At 38.8% G+C, this 17,300-nt stretch overlaps 1 protein-coding gene across 1 annotated transcript in view; it reads left to right on the forward strand.

Annotated features, from left to right (window-relative positions):
* The window catches only part of cfap299 (cilia and flagella associated protein 299), a 96,599-nt gene that overhangs the window by 60,400 nt on the left and 18,899 nt on the right, over nucleotides 1–17,300 (forward strand). The window lies entirely within an intron of this gene.

Genomic DNA, 17,300 nt, shown 5'->3' on the forward strand with positions numbered 1-17,300 from the left:
CCTTCAAACAAATCGGTAATACAACAATTTAACACCCACAACTCTAAAACTCCAGCCCGCCCCGTACTCCCGATCACCCAATAAAATGTGAATTTACCATTGCTGAAATATAAAATCAAGCACTAACAGGAGACAGAACAATTGATTCTGTCCCAATGATTCTATATTTCCACACAAGAAATCACATTAAAACAAGTATTTTCCAAATCAACACATTTCATGTTCCCTTGTAATCTGATTTATAACAACAGCAAAAAAGGAACTCCATAAAAAAGATTCTCAAATTAGAAATTAGTTGAAATTATTTACTTTTTAAAGTTTTTAATCTAAAAGAAAAAACAAAAAACAAATCTAAACATTTTGTCAGGAAGCATGGCAGCTTATTCACGAAGAGGTGGCCCCAAATAAAACAGCATAGCCTGGCTTGTGATGTGACTGTCTGAAACTTACCGTCTTTGTTTCCACCTTTTAAATGTTCCTCTGATATTACATTGGCCAAAAAATTACTATCTACATACCTACCTACCTACATACATAAATACATACCTACATCAATACATACCTACCTACATACATACATACCTACCTACATACATACATACATACATACATACCTACCTACCTACCTACCTGCCTACCTACCTACCTACATACCTGCCTACCTACCTACCTACCTACATACATACCTGCCTACCTACATACATACATACCTGCCTGCCTGCCTGCCTGCCTACATACCTACCTACCTACCTACCTACATACATACATACATACATACATACATACATACATACATACCTACCTACATACATACATACATACATACATACATACATACATACATACATACATACCTACATACATACATACATACATACCTACATACCTACCTACCTACATACATACATACATACATGCATGCATACCTACCTACCTACCTACATACATACATACATACATACATACATACATACATACCTACATACCTACCTACATACCTACCTACCTACATACATACATACATACATACATACATACATACATACATACATACATACATACATACCTACATACCTGCCTACCTACCTACCTACCTACCTACATACATACCTGCCTACCTACATACATACATACCTGCCTGCCTGCCTACATACCTACCTACCTACCTACCTACATACATACATACATACATACATACATACATACCTACCTACATACATACATACATACATACATACATACATACATACATACATACATACATACATACCTACATACATACATACATACATACATACCTACATACCTACCTACCTACATACATACATACATACATACATACATACATGCATGCATACCTACCTACCTACCTACATACATACATACATACATACATACATACATACATACATACATACATACATACATACATATATTGTGCTCTCACACTCGAGCGTAGGGTTTTGGTGTAGTGTTACAGGTTTTCTTTCATGAATACTTCCGTGTAACTGCGCTGCAAGCAGGGGTGCACGTCAGGGTGCACTTTTGGTCTGGAAGAGGTGAGCGTAAAGCCTTCGCGGAGCATTCAATGATGCATATGCGATTACCTTACGCAGACGCCACACAAGTATAAATCCAGCTTTACATTATTCATTGTGTTCATTTTGCAGCGAATTTCAGTACAGCGTAAAAGTCTTGGGCCCCTCTCAGTTCTGTATATATTGTCAGGAAAACACAAATTAGGTGCAGCAGTTTATTGAAAAATACTAAGCTATTCTTTGAATGTTGTTCTGTTCTTTGTCAAAATGTTTCAGTAAAGTCTAGGTGCAGGCTCTAGGGCGGCCAGTCATTGATAGTGTTTCACTGTGTTTTTCTATACAGATATGCTGCTGCTACAGAGGCAGTGTTTGGGATCATTGTCATGCGGTTGTGGATTTTTATGGCTGATTGTGGATGGTGGAAGAGTATTTTTCTGTCCACCAGTGTTGACAAGAATCCCATTACTAATCCATCACAGAGCCCCCAACAGACATTTTACAGATGGCTGTGGACACTCAGTGTTGCACATTTTTCCAGACATCCTTACATTCTGACAATGATTTGAACCAGAAATTTAAAAGTTGGATTAATCACTCCATAAGACCTGCAGCTACTGATTTTCAGTCCAGCTTTTGTGTCCTTTGGCATACCCCAGTCTTTTCTCCCTCTTTCCCTCCCTAAGAATGGCTCCTTGACAGCCACATTTCCATGGAGACCATTTGTGATTAGGCTCTGGCCAACAGTAGGTGGATCACCTGAAGGTCTGGTCGGCTGTCAGGTTTTTGTTGGATTTGCTTTTATTTCGTAAGTATATTAGTTTCAGATTGTGTTCAACTGCTGTAGATAGTTTTTGTTTTACCTAACACTTCTTATTTGGTCCTCCATTTGTTCAGTTTCCTCAGATGTTTTAAGGACACACTGCACATCATGTGGAGATATATAGCCCACCATGTTTTCGGCTAGTTGCTCTTTGGGAACTTCCTTGTTGATCAAACTGTGTTATCGTCGGCATTTTCCATAGATGCAGCTTAAAAGTTTGAAGTTTGTGTTCTGAAATGTGTCTCTGCAGCAGCCTGATATTAACAAAGTGCCGAAAGATCTCATTTAAAATCGGTTCTTTGCTAAGTTATCTGTTATTTGTCAATAAAACATTCATTCAGGAGGATCATCCCTTGATTTAGGAGCCTTTTTTATGCTTGAATGATTCATAGGTCAGTATGACTTCAGAAATTAATTTCTCTAAAAATGGTCAGGACTGGACTGAAAACAAGTGAAAAGCAGCCATTGACCATTTTAAAGACCACAAAACCTAAATATCTATTGCCCAAGGAATGACTCATTACCTTGGAAGTAAAATATAAAGAGGTAGGGGTGGCTCAAGGTTCTTGTACAGGGCTACAGTTTGAATCTTGTGAAATCAATTGTCACAGATTATTCCCTCTTTTTCTCACAGATATGAGGAGTCTTGTGCTTACACAGCTTACACAGATGGTAAAAATTACTTTTTCATGATTAGCAGTTAGCTTCTCTCGCTGGATCATTAGACGATAGGGGTCATTTCAAACTGTCCACTCTTGGATTTAGACTCACTTTTGACTCTACAAGTAAGGGAAGTTCTTGGTGATCATTAAAACACAGGTTTAGATTCTCAGTAGCGCTTCATGTAGTCAAAACGCCAATTTTTCTTATTCTTATTGTTTTAAGGAAAATATGCCAGAACCTTTCTTAAAGAGTTTCCTGTTATTGTTAGTGTAATCACATCCAAACTATTTGAAAAACATTTAATCAGAACCTTAAAGGTGTTCTTTTCTTTTGGTGGTGGTTTACCACAGTTTTTACCCTGGAGTAGGGGATAAAACTCGTGTTTTAATAAGGGAGGTGATTAAAGTGCTTTTATTTTCCCTTTGCGGCCCAGAGTACAGAAAACACCTAAGTTTGCAAAAATGTCTTTTTCTTTGTAAGATTCAGAGAAATCTTACAAAAGCGGACATGTGGTGTTGGACCTACAGTGTGAACTACATTTCAGTAAGATTTCTGGAGAGGCAGACAGTCAGATTTATGCTTCACAGTGGCCAAGTTAGACCTGAATCACAACATTAAACAATAATGAAAACAACAAAACCTTAAGTTTACACCCAAGACGGAAATCAGCTCTCTAATAAAGATTAGCTTAGCTTGAAGAGTACTAAGGAATAATCTAGTGTTAGAGTTTAGTGTTCTGTGCATCTTTGCAATAACAGAAAAGTATTAATGTTATATATAAATATATGTTCTATATAATAATATATAATAATGTTATATAGTCACTCACCAATCACTTCATTAGGTTTATCTTGCCAGTGCAATGTGAAGTAAAATCTCTAAGGAATGTTCCCAACACCTTTTTGAATGTATGTCACCAAGAACTGATGTAGATCTGAAGGAAGGCAGAAGGGGGTCCGACCCAGTGGTAGCAGGGCGAACCTGATAAAGTGGGTGGTGAGTGATAATTGGCCTCTGTATTGGTTAGGGAGGTTTAAACACCTTTCAACATGGAAAGATGGTGGTTTCTGGAAACATGGTGCAACAGGCTGACAATTCTTTCCTTAGATCAGGAAAGTTAAAGTGTAAACAGAAGTAAAGATTTTACTATACAGGTTCTCTTAAAGACACTATTCAGTACTTGGTATCGTAAATTTAAATGGGTACTTATATTCACCATAGGTCACTCGGCTTTATGCTGCAGTTAGAGCCTTTTTCAGTCTTTTATCATGAATTACAACAACACTTTTTAACATGACTGCAGATTTGGTGCTACTTTTAAAAACACTGTACAGCCACCTCATGTTGTGTGCTACAGGAATTAATGTATTCACAAAGTTAATGATACCATAATCCTGCTTTCTCATTTTTTTAGACAAACTTTTTTGCAAACTTACAAGTGGACAAGCAGCTTTGCACAGCTTTCACATGTATTTTAGGCTAAACTTGTATTCCTCTTCCCACTGGTAATTTAAAAGCCAGTGGAATGTGGAAAATGATTGTAGGAGTGGAGGGGAGGGAAAAGATATGCCTTGCTTGGTCACTTTGGTGTCTGAGATCCGTGGCTGAGATGGCGTTTGACTGATTTGTGTTGTGACCACATGGGCCAGACCCGCCTGCTATTCTCAACCCATAATTCCTCCTTGAATTCAGGCATGCGACTAATTTACTATAGGGATGGGATTTTTTTTTTTTTTTTTCCTTTTTTTCTTTACCTCAGAAACTTTATCCCTTTTCTGTTACAGGGCTCTGCACCGAGCGCTGTAAGTGATGCCACCTGTCAAGCTGACAGCTTTTTCTCCAAATGGCCAATATCAGCTGCAGTTGTGAGGACCAGGAAAATGTCGGCCACCTGCCAAAGATTTCAGACCTTTAATGTTCTTTAGCAGGCTGAAGAGTAATTTTAAGAGATTGCTGCTGTCCAGATTTGTCCGTCAATGTATCTGTGAGTTTTGGACATAGTCTAGAAAATTACCTCAATTTTTATTGATTCAGCTCTTTGTTGGAGCTTTTAACTACACAGCAGATGTTGGGCCAATGCAAATCTTGCAAAAGAGCCCGCTGGTTCTGTCATCATGTTTCCATTTATTGCACATATACTATTCCCTTTGCTATTCTGTCCCATAGGTTGGAGCTATAAATTATCCTTCATCTGGATTAAAAAGTTATTTTAAGGACTATTTGACTTTTGTTCAGGCCATTTGCAGAACAAAAAAATCTAAATTTAAATTGGTTGTCCAAAGAATTTGTTGTAGCTGAGCTACTCAAAGCTTCTGTTTTAGCCAGTTTCCAGGGCAGGTCCATTTTCCCATTGATGCTTTGTGTCATGGCAGGAAGTTTTGTTAGCACTACTGCATTTGAAACACGGTGTGACAGTTTAAAAGCCACATTCACAAATTCTAAAGATGACCAAAGGTTCCACATTAGATGGATTCTGGTTGTTTTTCTTTTTTCTTGTTGAGATGCAATGCTTTCATGCATCCTTGTGAAATATACTCTGTAGTGTGTTGGCATTGTTTTGCTTGTGAGGACAATGAAAATTCTCCAGACAAAAGTACGATTCCTCCAGGCAGTGTGGAGGAAAAACAGCAAAGCTGCACTGTGGGCCACACTAAGGAGGTTTTAATAGAATTTCTTAAACATCAATTGCGAAAAACAGGATAGCATTTTCTGATTTTGAGTGCCCTGTAATTTGAAGTGTGTGGGTTCAAGCCACTTATTTTGTGGCAAAGGCTTTACTACCGGCCTCTCCAAAAAGACAGAAGCCAACGCAGCCAAGGGTTGAGCTAGCTGCCTTCCCTTCCTGACTTATTGACTGAGCTGCTTCCCCTTTGGTATTTGGCCACAGTTGTTCTGCCTTCATGGCTAACCTCACTGGGCGTAGCTGTCCAGCATTGGGTGTTTAGAAAGCTCAATAGGAGGACACCTGCTTCTAGATTTATTTATTTCGTCTCTTACACAAACACCCATCATGTATGTTTATGGTTGTTTTTAGAGAACACATGACGTAAACACATGCACATTTCTACATTTGTCTTACCAACAACCAAAAACTCAGTTTTATATTGTCCTTCTAACTCTCTTTGTACCGTATTATTTCCAAATCTTGGCCTTAGAGCGTATCTTTAACTAATGTTTAACAGTCTTTGCCATCAAAATCCTTTCAGAGTGTGTTAGTACATGCTCTATGTTTAATGGGTCCACAGCCACACATGTACACATTGTCACACACACTATATCCCTAGAAAGAAACAGCATCTCTGAATGATTAAGAAGGGAAAATCCACCATGCTTGTGCATTTCATGGAGTATAAAGAGGAAAAAAAGAGGTTTGTTTGCACTTTTTGTGTGGCCCAACCAACCTTTGTGTAGGGCTTTAAGAGAATACAGATATAACATTAAACGACAGTGTTGAGCAAAAACTCCTTTTGAACAGTTCACTTGTGCATTTTTTTAAACTAGTGCCAAGACATCTGTGTAGTGGCACACCCTGTAATTATAAACTAAAGGAAAAGAAATGTCTTTTGATTATTTCCATCCTTTTTTTGCTTGCGCACACAATCAGACCTGTCACAACAATTACAACAAGAAGCTGTAGAAATGAGAAAGATTTTCTTTTTCTTTTTGCCTGGATGGTAGTAAGGCATCTCAGTGACATAATGGTACGCTGGAATCGTAGACGGCGACTGAAATGAAAAGTTTTAAACTGCTCTGTTTTGATTGTAAACACATATTCACATCTGTGAAATCACAGCACCCACTGTGAGCCACTGTGGTCTTTATTTATTTTTGCAGATATAGACCTGTTATAAAATTACACTTGATTTTGGTGAAAGAGGGCAGGGAAGTCTGGGAAGGGTTGCTGCAGTCTATCAGAGGCCCATGTGGAGGGTTGTGATGAGAGGTTAAGTTAAAGGCTGCTGTACAAACAGCTAACAAACACATTTCACACAGAGTCAGTGCATTGACTTTGTGCGTGTAATATATATATATATATATATATATATATATATATATATATATACATATATATATATGTATGTATATATATATATCCCAAATTTCCCTGAGGGCTCTCTGAAGGGCTCAGCAAGGTAGAGCGGTCGTTTCGTAACCCGAGGGTTGCCGGTTCGATCCTCGGCCAAGTTGGGTTCATGTCGAGGTGTTCTTGGGCAAGACACCGAATCCCTAATTGCTCCTGATGGGTCGTGGTCGAGCGCTTTGCATGGCAGCTTCCGCCATCAGTGTGTGAATGTGTGTGTGAATGGGTGAATGTGATGTATGATGTAAAGCGCTTTGGGTATCATTCCAGGTACAGTAAAGCGCTATATAAATACGGACCATTTACCATTTACCAATAAAGTATTTCTATTTCTATTCTATATATATATATATATATATACATATATATATATATATATATATATATATATATATATATATATATATATATATATATATATATATATATTATTATTATTATTTTTATTTTTATTATTATTATTTTTTTTATTATTATTATTATTATTATTATAACTGCTAAATGATTAAAATCTTTAATCAGACTGATCACAGCTTACAAATTAATTAATCATGATTAATCACCATGCCTGAAATTAGCCAGTTTTTACTGTATTGCATTAACAGAAAGAGCCGATTTGCAAATATTTACTGTTAACTGACCTTCACTTGGGTAAACATCAGATGTCCAAGGGTCAGTAAATGCACCGTGTAATGTACTTCTATATGTTGTTTTAAATCATCTCTACCATGTTCGAAAACCAGCAGATGTGACGACTGGAGTTAAACAGCCAACATTGATGAAGAAACTCTGATAAAACTGATGATCTGGATAAAAAGAAGTTTTTCCTTTTATCATTGAAGTGTTAGTGTTTGTGTAGCAGTGGTAAAGGTCCTACAGCAGCATCACCCAAATTAAGTTCACTTCAAAGTGTTTGTTGTCATTTGCACAGTGAGGAAACAAGTTTTCCTGAACAATGAAATTCTTACTTTGCCTTCCACACTGAATGCCATAAAAGATTATTAAAAAAAAAGAAAAGTGCTCATGCCTGGCCCCCCATCAACACTTTTCTAGATCCGCCCCTGCATAACTGAAGCATAAACCCTGTCTACCACCAGCCAACTACTGTGTTAGAGAAGGTCCTGCTAAAAACAATACTTTGGGGTAAATATGTGACGGTGTGAACCATGAACTGCTGGTTTCCCCTTAGCTGAACTATAAACAAATACAACAAGAGAGAAAAGCTGATCAGCTGATCACCGACAGCCGTCATGATTCACGGAACAACCTGAGAGGAAAGGGAGGAAGCTGCACAAACACTGAGACGACCAGAGATCCTCTAGAGCAAACATGTTGGTGCAGAACGCAGGATAAGTTTATATATATATATATGTGTGTGTGTGTGTGTGTGTGTGTGTATGTAGCCTATATATATATTAGTGCTGGGCAACAACAATTAAAATTTTTAATTGCGATTAATCACAGTCATGCTCAATATATCGTTTCCCTTTAAAAGAAGGCCTACTGCTATATATAGAAAATGCAGTAAATTTTGGTTTACAAACACAGTTACAGTTTACATATCAGAGGTCTCTTAATACATGGCTAAGAATGCTAAAAAACTAGCTGTTTTTTCATGGAATAATTACACTGAATTTCCACAACATAATGACACTAAAAGTACCAGTACTGTCTACTGTAAAAGTTTTATGTTTTTCTTTATTTTACAACCTAAAAATAGAAATGAAACTGTGGTTCTTCAAAAGGATAGATGTTTAGATATTTATCAAAAATTTTAAGTTGTCTCTTTTCCAAAGGTCTCGTAACCTCTGCATCTCTAAAGGGTTTTTTTTAGCTGGCTGAGGGAAAAATGGCTCTTTGGATTGAAAAGGCTGCAGACCCCTGCACTAAACACATAAACAGGTTTAGCAGCAGTTTTTAATTTAAACAGCAACAGTTAAAATATTTCTTAATAAATATAAAATCAAATATTTTTAACAAAGAAGGATGAAACTTTAAGGATTTAGGATGAATTTAAAGCTGCTTCCTTCTAAACACACAAGGAACAATATCTGATGAATGTCAGGTGAACAGACAGAAAGCAGGATGAGAATCTCACAGCTTCTAGATGGTGAGGAGAGTGAAATATTCACAATATGCACAATAACTTCCATCCATGCACCTTTAGTGCTTCATTATCCAGATTTCTAGCCTATAAATTCTCGAACTTTGCATTCTTAGCTTGACTGCGCCTGCACCCTCCGCTACCGGGAGTTAAAGGGTTAACATCCGGTTTTCCAGGTCTAACATCAGGTCTGTAAATGTAACTATAAACATGTTTGGTATCCACAGAAAGTCCACAATCTCAGCTAACAGCTCAGTAAAACAATTTCTATCACCACCAAACACAGTTAAGACAACAATAATTAAAAGACCAGGTACACAAAGTCCGAAAAATAAATAAACACGAATTATAGCTCCCCGTGTCCACCCGACGGCATGAACATGGACAAATGACTCCTTTACTGAAAGCTCACATCTCACAGATTCCAAAACTGTAAGTTTCATCTCACTATGACCAAGATTTCCTAAACCAGAGGCAACAGAAGGCCCAATTTATGCTTCATGTTTGTAAAACATAGTATTAAAATGTCTTAATTTTGCTGTCTTGCCTCAAAACTTATATCAACCAGGATAAATCTAGATTTAGTTAAAAAAAAAAAAAGGCATGCTCCTCCTGAGCATGTGGTGTTAAACATGCCGCTGGTGAGCAAGATCTTCATATTGAACAGACTGATATTAAATGTTAATTAGCAAGGGACTGGGCAGATCCCTAAAAGGTGTAACTGCTTCTGCAGGTGGGTGTAGTCTCCCCCCGTCAGGCACACATGGTGCAGTCCAAACACAGAAGATCTGGTTTTTTTGTTGTTGTTTGTTTTGTTTTGTTTTATTCTAAAGCATCAACCCAAACATGAAGTTGTATTGTAGTTGTATTGATATTGATCTAGTTTGGCTTTAAATGAAGTCAAAGACACAAATGAATGTTATTTAGGATGTTGCTTTCAGATTGACCCAATAAAGCAACGAAACAAAGTAAAAGCAATTAGTTCTGGGTAACGTATGTTGGTGGCTGCAGTGACCTGGTTCATTGCCCACAAACTCCTCAGTCAGATAGCTTTGGCTCTGGATAGCATATCCTGCAGGATGTGTAATTCGGGTAGATCCCCACGGATGTAAGACACCTCAGCACATATGGTTTCCACCGTTGCATCTATTACACAAGCTAGCTGTGTGAAGTCACTTCCAAGTCAAATAAGCAAAGACCCCTCCTTATCCTACTCCCGAACCCCTTCCCAACACACACATGCAGCACAGGCTTCTCAAGGAATATCAAGAAAGAGGACAGGGCTAAAATCCTTCCAGAAAAAGGGGGCTTCAGCCTAAACATTCCTGCAGTACAGGCCATGTTTTCCAACCCCCCAACAAATTTACACAGTTGTTAGTGATGGCCCGGGATTCCTCCTAAAGTGCGGCCCACCAATAATAAACAGTATGGCAGCTGACACCGCAAGACACCTGCACAGCTCCCTGACACTGCAAGATTGTTCCCAGGGACTGGGGAGGGGGTTGGTGTGGGCAGAGGTGCACCGGAGGATGGGGGAAGAGGAGGCCATGGGGGCTGGCAGACAGACTGGTCTATCAGGATGCATATATGGGGGATGGTTAAAACACAGTGAGTGTTGACCCTCCCTTGATTTCAACAGTTCATACAATTCAACATTTAAAAAAGAACAAAGTTAACAAGCGAAGAGGTAAAACATTGTCTTTTTATGTTTCTAGAATCAATAGATTTGTATTATTTTACAATTTGTCAGCCATAAGATCCAATCCTAGCTATCCCCATGTTCGAGGTGGGGGGACACCCTGGATCATGGACCACCAATCCATCACAGAGCTAACACAGCTAACACAACCACGCATTCACATCTACTGTCAATTCAGAATTGAGAAGAAAAGTAAATAGTGCAGACTGGTCCATAAATCCAGGTTTATTTTGGTGTGATCTGTTTCTGTCTGTGTAGCTTCGACCCCCACACAAACTGAAGGATTTGATTACACAGCATAGGGGTTTCAGACACAGACTTAGTTTAGCTCGCCCGATGGAGTTTACATCCCACTTACAGAGGCTGATGGGTGATTGCACTTCCCAAATTAATGAATGGTGGAATGTGCCACAGTACCTGTCATGTCAGGTGCTTTGGTCTTGTCTTGCCAGGTCAAATCATTTTTCCCTATTTTTGTTACACCTTATGCCCTAAAGAGTTTCTGAGGAGAGTGTGCAAGCATCTTCATCTCTACATAAATCAGTGCAACCCACCAAAAACCAACAGCCATTACTCAATGGCTTTTATCAAAACCACCTACTACTACTATTCAGATAAGGTACTACGAAGTATGTACTGCATATTGCATATAAGTTCATAGCGTGTAGTGTGTGACATTATTTTTGCAGTTTAGAAAAGTGTTAGTGAACAGTTGTAAATCTGCGTTTAGCTTGTTTAAGTGTCCATCTTCATGACACAACTGCCTGAACTTTTAAAGGAAGAGAAATGAGTGATAAAGAAAGAAATAGAAAGAAAGAAAGACCACCTAGGATGATATTATTAGTACACCATCTCCATACCTTTCACATCCTGCAGATTTTGCAGCTATTTGCATTCTACATACTGTGTACTACAATTTGGCTAAATTAGTACCACTATTAGTAAAGTATATGGTTTCAAAACCAGCCTAAAAATGTTATGAAATTTTAATTTTATCTTATATCAGGGGTGTCAAACGTACGGCCCGCGGGCCGGAAGTGGCCCATCAGAGGATCCAGTCTGGCGGTTTTGTGGTGGTGTTGTTTATCTCCATCCATCTCTGGCTTTTTTTGTCATAGTCGGTCCCGCTAGCAAACATGTCTACAAGTGAAATCTGACTCCAGTGTCCAGTGAGGATGTGGAGGGAGCTGATCTTGGTTTAAGGCATTCTTGGTTCACCAAAGCATGTTTGGGGCTAAGGTGGTCCAGCAGATTGCTCATGTTGCCGCCTCTGGTGACAACAGCTCAACATGATTTTCACTAACTAGTAGTTTGGTCCACATCTGACCTTTTTGAAACCAAAGTATCTCCAGACAACAGATGCGTCATCATGTCTACCTTCAATGTCTGCTACAGCTTCACTTTCTGAACTCCAACATCTGCAATAACACAGCTGCTCATCTGCATGGTTAGTGGTGCAGCAGTGAAAAATTTCCCCCTTCAAACAGTTACTGCTACACTACATTCCCAATGTTGTTTAAGCACAAGACAAATTTGTAACATGAATAAAAACTGGTTTTCGGTATGAACTGGGATACCAGCCAGCACACTGGCGGTTAGCAAAATCTAATATTCTGTGCAGCAGGTTTTACTGGATATCTCTCCCATTCTATTTTTCTGCCTTTTCCCGTCTATTCAAATGAACACACACATAGAAAGAAAAAGAAAATCATACACAAGATTTCTGGAATGACAATTTTTTTTTTTTTTTTTTTTTTTTGAAAGACGTTACCATTAAAACACTGACCAAATAAAGTTGCCAGACATTTCCGCCGGCCGACCTTCAGCTCTACGGGTCACAGCATTAAACTACAGAGTTTTCAGTACAGAAGTTCACTGCTTTGTCCAGGCGGTTCATTGACTGTTTTACTAATTCACAAGTTTTTTTTTTTGTTTGTTTTTGTGTTGTTTACAGTACACAGGCAAACACACAAAATCAAACTCACATTTAGACATACACTCTTCATGCCACAGGATGTCAGGTGGTCCAGCCATTGTGTCCCCACCTGTAGGACATTGTCAAAGCACAAAGGAGGGGCGCAGCATGTGTCAGCTTCTGTTTGACTAGAATTTATAAATCCCTCTCTTTCAACTGTGGAGCTTTGAAAGATTAGCCAAAGTTTATTGAGTAATTCACATCTGCGTGTCAAGAGGTAGGGGGATCCCTCCACAGTTTTTACAGATCTCAGTAATTATCATCGTCAACAGTGTTCAGGTTTCACTGCTTTTTCTGAGCACATAAACATCTTTGTGTGTGGATTTTTATGAAAAACAGGGTAACCACAAGGATCTGAGACCCTTTGTTGTGTTTCATGAATCATGGATTTAAAGGATCCCGGTCTACTATTCTTCATCAGTTTACGTAACCTTCTGCTTAAGGTCACCAGTGGAGTTTTAACAGGATACACATAAAAAGATTTTCAAAGAGGAGCAAAATGAATGTGAGGATCACAATGAGCCTGTATCTCTACCTGGGACCCGTGCAGCACTAAGCTTCTCGAGCATTAACCCGACTGACGTTTGCCTCAAAGAGGGGCCTCTCCCTCGCTGCCCTGTGAGGTCACAGCACCTGTTCTTGGTGATTGCTGACAGGTGACGTAAGGCCTCCGCTTGTTTTCCATGGTGTAAGGTAGAAGTCTCCAGCCTCCCTCCAACAAAAATCAGCACAGTGTTTTTTTCTCCATGTTTTGTTTGTGACATGTATAAGAGAGAAGAGAAATACAAGCCAATGATACCAATACGTCATAAATTTATACACAGAAAATAAAGAGGAGAGAGATGAAAAAAGAAGAAAAAGCTTAGTGCATCATGGTACATCCCTCAGCAATCTAAGCCTATATAGATGATTAGACCACCCCAACTATAAGATTTATCAGAAAGGAAGGTTTTAAGCCTGATCGTAAAGGTAGAGATGATGTCTGCCACCAGAACCCAATTTGGAAGCTGGTTCCATAAGAGAAGGGCCTGATAGCCGAAGGCTCTGCCTCCCATTTGACTCTTAGAGACTCTGGGAACCACAAATAAACCTGCAGTCTGAGAGCAAAGTTCTCTGTTGGGAATATATGGAACTATGAGATCTTTGATGCACAACAAAGTTTGGTCATGGAGAGCTTTAACTGTGAGGAGAAGAATTTTAAATTCTATTCTAGATTTAACAGGGAGCCGATGAAGAGAAGCTAAAACTGGAGAAATCTGACCTCTGCTGCTAGTTCTCATCAGAACCCTCGCTGTAGCATTTTGAGTTAGCTGGAGGCTTTTCAGGGCATATTTAGGATGGAACAGTAATAAGGAACCTCCAATATGGAGGTAACGCAAGCATGGATTAGTTTATCTTCATCACTCTGCTCAGCTTCACTTGATCAGAAATGGACTTTGCAGAGATAAAGTTCACATATAACATTATGATCTGATAAAGGTTTAGAACTACAGCTGCATCTTTCCACAGAGATATTCATCCTGAATGTGTTTTTTTATTTCTCAGTTTCTTTTTTCAGTGTGTGTGTGTGTGTGTGTGTGTGTGTGTGTGTTTGTCTTTGAATGAGCCTGTATTTTTCATTTGTACTATGTGCCATCATAATCTTTTCTTCACCAGTAACACATGTACGGGTAACACATGATTTTCGTAGTCAGTAAGGAATTATTATTGGCTCTTTGGGAGTGGTTAGTCTTAATTTTAACTTGAATCAAAACAGCTTTGACTGAATAATCAAATCCATTGGAAAGTTGGGGTTATGTTTGCTGGTCCACTGAACATTTTAATAATATTGCTGCATTCTGGCATCTTTAGGAATGTGCAGTTATACCATAGTTTGTAGGGGTTGCTTTTAAATGATTTAACATGCTTGCAGTTGTGTGTATTTCACAGCCCTAACACTAATGCATCAGTTAATAATACACTGAATATGATGCGAGTCACAGATTTCCGAGTCCTCCATGTTGTACAGAAGAGGGGAAAGCTGCTTTTAGCTACTTGCACACCGCTGGATACAGATTAACATAAAATTTTGTAAGTTGTACAGAGTTAAGATGTTATAATGTGAACTGCATCCTGACTGAATCGGGGGCTCATTGATTCAAACACCAAAAAGACAGAACATTAAACGCCTCCTTTTGGCTTTGATGCTTCCACCTAATGATGTCTTTTAAGGCTGGCTGTGTGATGATGGGAGCCAGCAGATAGGGTAAATGCTTCAGGCCTCCAGCCAGCTGCAAACCTAATAGCATCTGTTTTAAACATTGAAGAGACTGAGAGAGAGGAACCCTCTTTTTTCTAAGCGCTGGAGCACTAGTTATCTCCTTCCTTTTAACAAAAAGGATCTACAGATGGCTCATGTCCTGAGAGTTATTCATATATAATATCACCAGCTGAGGGATCCTCTTACTGTGTTACTGTAAGCTGACAAGTGGGACTCATTTATGCTCGGAGTAAACAAGACAGGCCGAACACAAAGGGAGTCCTCCTTACTTAAGATGCGTCAGAAAAGAAAGAAAAGCAGCGTTTTATTATCCAAGAGAAGGCAGACAAAACAACCTTTTCACACCTGAGTGTTTCCTCTGTTTGGAGTTCTTCCCATCCATTGTCATCACGTGTTATCTAAACCATCAAGTCCACATAAAAAGATCATTTCATGCTCGGCTGTCCCCCCTGGGGGTTTGGACAACTCAGCTTTCAATCTCTTTGTCTGATTCTGGTGGCAAAAACATTTGTCATCCTTTTTCTTTTTTTTTGTTATGTGTGGTTTGAACTCGCCTTCAAAGACTTGTCAGTGATGAGCAGCCGGGAAACTTACGTTTGGTTTGCAGTGAAGATTTTTTTTTTTCTTTAATCTGATATCTATGTTTGAACTGACATGATCTTTCGGCCAGGATGAGTTTTTTTTTTTCCATTTAGTAAATTAGCAATAGTTTTCTTATTTTTTTAATGGCATGCAGTAAAAAATACTTTGAGTCTCATAGAGAAATTATAATTTGAAATTTAAAATATTGGTAGCAAATGAACAGCTGATGTGTTTATGCACCATTCAGCCTGGGATAGTAGTGGGAAAGTATGAAGTACTAATGAGTAGCCAGTGTTTTCCTAGTTTGGAGCATCAGAAGCTTTCCTGACATGGGATTTAACCAGGGCTCTAACAACCCTCAATATCTTAAATACAGGTTGAAGGTCATTGTGACAGGTTTAAATGCAATTTCACTGGCCAGTTTGTCATGTGATAAATGAAGCAGCTGTCCAGGCAGTGCTATAACTACATTTTCCATCAGCGTATCATACGTCCATGCCTACATGCTTACTTTAGTATCCATAGTGTTGTTTATGCAGTACTGTCTGCCTGAACAAAGTGCAGCTGAATGAGGAGCTAAATTTAAAGGAAGTGAAAAAGATAAGTGGCATGGTTGGACGGTGGAAAGAATGAAGCTGGTTAGAAGATGAAACGATTTAGGGAAATTTATAATGATTAAAGAGAAGATGAAAGCCATAGAGAACAAATAAACTTTGCATCCATGCCAGCAAGACAAAGAAAATGGTGATTGATTTCCAAAAGAAAACATAACATCCTGCTCCGGTGATGATTCAGGGACTTGACATTGAGCTGGTGGAGGACTACATGTACCTGGGTGTTCACCTCAACAACAAACTGCACTGATTAAGCAACATGGACACGAGGGGCTAGAGTAGTTTCCGCTTACTAAGGAGGCTCAGGTCCTTTGGCATGTACAGGACATCCATTCTGTGTTTTCAGTGCTTCTTTAAAAAAAAACATTAAGTCACAAATTTGTCATTTTAAAGTAAAAATACCTGTAATCACAACTGTGCTGCAAAGGGTTTATAATTTGCAGAACATGTAGCATTTTCTACGTGGGGCTGATAAAAAGTACAACAGACAGAAAAATAAGGGAGAAACCTTTCAGGGAGCAACAATGGAGAGTTTCCTCCTCGGGATGGAGTCACATGCTGTTTTGTAAAAACCTTTCCTCTTTTATGTTTGTGTTTTTCCCCAAAAAAGGCCTTTAACGTTTCACACTACCCACAGTATTATGTTTTATGTCACAATTCCACGTTTCATGTCATTTCAGGGTACGTTCTTGTCCTGACTGTAGGAGTGTTGGAACGGAACTGAGACTTTAGTTACTGTAAGTTAAAGGGATTTAGCTTGAGCCCCACGCATGTTTCTGAGCAGGATATTCTGTAGACAGCCAACCTCTGTAAGTTCAGGCCACAACATGACATAAGTTGGGGCCGATTTTGTTTTCAACTTGAGTCAAAGTATAACATGAGCCTTTGTATTTTAAAGTTGGATGATCTGTTAGATCCCCTCTATATGTCTACTTTCCACAAGTGGCTTTGGCCTTACTGGTTT

Source organism: Melanotaenia boesemani, chromosome 11, assembly GCF_017639745.1.
Source record: "Melanotaenia boesemani isolate fMelBoe1 chromosome 11, fMelBoe1.pri, whole genome shotgun sequence".
Taxonomy (NCBI): Eukaryota; Metazoa; Chordata; class Actinopteri; order Atheriniformes; family Melanotaeniidae; genus Melanotaenia; species Melanotaenia boesemani.